Source organism: Orycteropus afer, unplaced genomic scaffold (genome assembly GCF_000298275.1).
Source record: "Orycteropus afer afer isolate SDZICR_OR568_19922 unplaced genomic scaffold, OryAfe1.0 scaffold00357, whole genome shotgun sequence".
Classification (NCBI taxonomy): domain Eukaryota; kingdom Metazoa; phylum Chordata; class Mammalia; order Tubulidentata; family Orycteropodidae; genus Orycteropus; species Orycteropus afer.
This window is the reverse complement of record NW_006921944.1, coordinates 2,861,219-2,866,082: the sequence shown is the minus strand read 5'-3', so window position 1 is coordinate 2,866,082 and position 4,864 is coordinate 2,861,219.

Sequence of the window (4,864 nt, the reverse complement as noted above, 5' to 3'; positions counted from 1 at the left end):
GCAAATGGGAACTATTTAAGATTTTAAGCTAATGTGACTGAATTCTTAGAATTGCATTTCTCTGTATGATATTTCCTTTCAAGAAAATTAAGTACTTCCAGGCAAAAACAATGGCTGGAAGGAAGAAGAAGAAGCAAATTTCAAGCTCAGTTGGACAACTATATGGCTAAGTGCTTTTAGAAAATGAAATTAATCTGTCTGAGTTCCACGTGTCTAATCTGTAAAATGAAGAAGGAAGATTAGATATTCAAGTTTCCTTAAAATTCTAAAATTCAGGAATGTTTCTATAAATTCAATGGTACAAAAGTAAAACTGAGATGAAGCATTACTACATTGTTCAATTATCTGTTAAGTTAGACTTATCTCTGTGCATCAGTATGAAGCCATATTTTCCTGTTACATAGGATAAAATTAAAAGCCTTATTTAATTGTTATCATTTTAAGTTCAGAAGTAGACAATTAAGTCAACATCTACAAATAAAGCAGTAGGAATGCTTTGCAGAATCATTTCAATTACCTTCTAACCTATTAGAAACATGATTTGTTTACACTCTCGGGTGACACTTCCTTCTAATCATGTTGCATTGTATTGTTTGCATTTATTTGTTTGAGGGTGATGTGTATATATATTTAAGAATATTTCATTCTTTACCCATAGATTCAGTCATATCTACCATAAAGTAGCAAAACAAAAACTCCAATAGTGATACCAATTATCAATAAGCATTACATAATCAATTCACTTATCCTTGGTCATTAATGTACAAATCTCACTAGCACTCCTTGCCCAGGTGTACTCCTTCAGCACACAGTGGACAGAAAAGTAGCAATTATTGTATATGTCATTCTAAAATGGAGTGAGTATCCACTTAACAATAATAGTAATAACTCTGAAGAAAAAAAAATATATCCAAAATGGAGATATTACAAAAGATATTATAGCACATACTTTCAACATCATTTTTAATAAGCCCACTGAAGAATTATGTAATTCTCTAAAAGAATATACCTGTGTTGAGCTCTGCTATTTATATTTGATGATAGACTAGATACTGTGAAATAGTATGTTAACCTATATATTTGTGTGTAATAGAACTAATGACTCTGAATGTTTTGGTTTTATTGCCTTGTGAAATATTAGTAAATTGTGTATCAGAATTTTTCTAATAATATTTATTTTTAAAGTGTCAGTAAATATCCAGTTCTTCAAAAGCTTGAAGCCCGTTTTGGCATCTTACTGGTCCCCTCATCAGTGAATTAAGTAAATTTTTGAAATGTTTATTTTGTATTTCTATGTGCTATGCTTTATTGGGTGCTTATTTTGTGTCCTGTTCTGAGATCTTTACAAACATCATCTATCTTACTCTATAAGTATTATTTAAACTATTTTCTCAGATAAAGACTTTGAGGACAGCAAAGGTAAATTAAGTTATCTAATATCAAAATTGATCCATTTATTCTACTCTTTATACATATTTATTTATTGTCTACTATATGCCAGTTAAGGTACTCTGGTGATGTAGTGATTAAGTCATTTGGCTACTAACCAAAAGCTAAGTAGTTCAAACTCACACTCTGCTCCAAGAAAGAAAGATGGAGCAGTCTACTTCCATAGATTTACAGCCTTGAAAACTCAATTGGGGTAGCTATTAGTTGGAATCAACTCGATGGCAGAGTTTGTTTGTTTTTAATATGCCAATTGGAGTCCCTGGGTGATGAGGATGAGTAATATACTCAGTGGCTAAGAAAAAGAGTGAATGTTCAAGTCAACACAGAGCTGACTTTGAAGAAAGATCTCAGATTTACTTCCAAAAAATTAGTCACTGAAAAATCTATGCAAAATTATAAAATCCTTAGAAGATGCGGTGGTTATGTTTTCATGTCAACTTGGCTAGGCCTGGTTGAGTGGCTGGGCAGCTGGATATAGTATTCCACATGATGAGACTGGTAATCAGCTCCATGATGGAAACTACTGTGAGCAGCTGAGGAGCTGCCTTTGGGTATGTGGTCTGCTTTCCATATATAAGCAACAGCTTTGGGAATGTCTCTAGCCTATGGCACTCTTGCACCCTGCATGTAGCTGTGTCGTTGTTCAGTGCCTTGCCATGCTCTGCCAACATTGGGACTTATAATGGAATTGAATTAATGGCCTGCTGTGTGGTTGGGTAACATCGGGACTGTGCCATTTTATTTGTCGACCTTGGGCTTGTTAGCCTCAGCAGCCAGTAGCCAGAGATACCTCTAGCTTCAGCAAGAGGCAGAGCTGAAGCCCAAGGTTGAGGGGCTTTCACACAGTCCATAGAGCCTGGCACTTTGAATTTAGACTTAAAATCCCCAAATTGTAAGAATAAACACTCATTTTTTAAGGCCATCCCATTTGTGGGATATTTCTGTCAGAGTGGCACTAGGTAACCAGAACAGAAAAAAAAGTAGGGATGAAGCTGTGGGACCCAGATTTTAATGCTGAATTATCAGATATGAAAACAAAAGTACAAGCAACAAAATACAAACTTGATAAATGAGGCTTCAAATAATTAAATACTTTTGTTTATCAAAGGACTTAATCAAAAAAGTGAAGAGACAACCTAGAAATTGGGAGAATATTTTCAGGAACCATATATCAGATAAGTGTCTAACATTGAAAATACTTCTACAACTTAACAACAAAACACAGTCAACTTAATCAAAAAATGGTCAGAGGGCTTACACAGACATTTCACCAAGGAGGATATTCAAACGGTCAACAAGCACATGCAAAGATGTGCAACATCATTAGCCATTCTCCAAAAAACCAAACACACTGCCATTGACTCGTAGCAACCCCTCTCTGGGTTTCTGAGTTGGTATCTCTGTGGAAGTGATTGCCTAATCTTCCTTCTGAGAAATGGCTGGTGGGTTTGTACCACCGGGCTTCTGGTTAGCAGTCAAATGCCATAGGCACTATGCCACCAGAGCTCCCCACTAGGCATTGTTGTTGTTGTTGTTTTATGTGCCATCGATTCGGCCCCGACTCCTAGCGACCCCTCCTTGGGTATCCGAGGCAGTTATCACTACGGAAGTAGGATTGACCAACCTTCCTTCCGAGGAGTGGCTGGTGGGTTTGAACCGCCAGCCTCCTGGTTAGCACTCAAGTGCCTTAGGCATTAGTGAGATGCAAATCAAAACTAAAATGAAATATCACCTCATTCCTAGAATTGCAATAATAATGAAAAAAGGAAATACAGCAGATGTTGACAAGAATGTGGAGAAAATGGAAGTTTCATCTATTCTTGGTGGAAATGTAAAATAGCATAGCCACTTTGGAAAACAGGCTGACAGCTCCTCAGAAATTTGAACACAGACCCAGAAATCCCATTCATAGGTTTATATCCAGAAGAAGAGAGAGTAGGGATTAGGAAGGCAAATAAAACACTGCGTACCAATGTTCATTGCTGCACTTTTCACGATAGTCAAAAGGTGGAAATAGCAGAAATGTCCATCAACAGAAAAAGGGATAAACAAAATGTGGTACATACATACAATGGGCTATTACTCAGCCATTAAGAAAAATGGAGTCCTGATGTATGCCACAGGATGGATGAACCATAAAACATCCTACTGAATGAAAGTGAGTCACAAAATAACAAACACTATATGAAATCATTTATATGACATAAGCAAATACAAAAAAATTAAAATAAAAGATTATTGGTGTTGACCAGGAGTGGGCAGAGGAGGGGAGGAATTTTTGCTTATGAGGAATTGAGTTTATGTTAATGTTGATGAATGATTTGAGAAAGGATAGCCAGAATGGTTGCACAGCTTGAAGAATGTAATCAGTTACATATAGAAAACATGAAGAAATTGTTGAGACAGCATATGTTTTGTTATGTATATTTTCATCAAAATAAAAATATATATATCCTATGGAGGATAGTTCTACTTTGATGCGCATACATTCAACTTGAGCTGGAATTGACTTAAAGGGAACTGTTTTACTTTTTAGTTATGTACCTGTTACTTTTCTAGGCACTTGGAATACAAGTGACCAAAATAGGCACACGTCGTTGTTCTCATGGAGCTTACATTTTAGTCCAGAAAGGAATAAAGGGGGAAAATAAATAAATAAATAACATACATAATGAGTATATCTAATATTTGATGAAATTTGGATTAAAATTTAATTCCATCTGCTTTCAGGCAAAATAATCTTATTCACTTCAGTATAAAATTACAAATTTTATAAATGAAAGATAAATTTATATGAAAAATACACATTACTATAGTTATTAATATGTTTTCTTGCCCTTTCGACAGTTCACCTTGACCTACAAAAACGAGACTTTATCAAGGAAAATTCTCTGATTACATTTTCTCAAAACAGAAAATTTCTCTAATGTTCTCAAATGGATCAAAATATACACAGGCACTATTGAAAAAGATGAGGCACAGTCTCATAGACATGGAGATTGTGCTGTAATGAACTGGAATTAGGAATCTTCTCCTGCCTACAATTCCATCTATTACAAAGGGAGGGAGAAAAATGTCTGCTCTCTTATTTATTTATTTATTCTCTGGTACTCTTAATCTTCTTTTCTGTCCCCTTCCATTCCCTTAAATAAACTGCCTTCGAGTTGAATCCGACTCATAGTGACCCCTCCTTGGGTTTCCGAGGTGGTATCACTATGGAAGTACATTGCTCAATCTTCCTTCTGAGGAGTGGCTGGTGGGTTTGAATCATACAGATAGCATCTTAAATAATAACCATTATTATTCTAATGTTGTTGTTGTTGTTGTTATGTACCATCAACTCAGACCGGACTCATAGCGACCCCTCCTTGGGCTGCGGAGGCAGTATCACTACGGAAGTAGATTGCCTAATCTT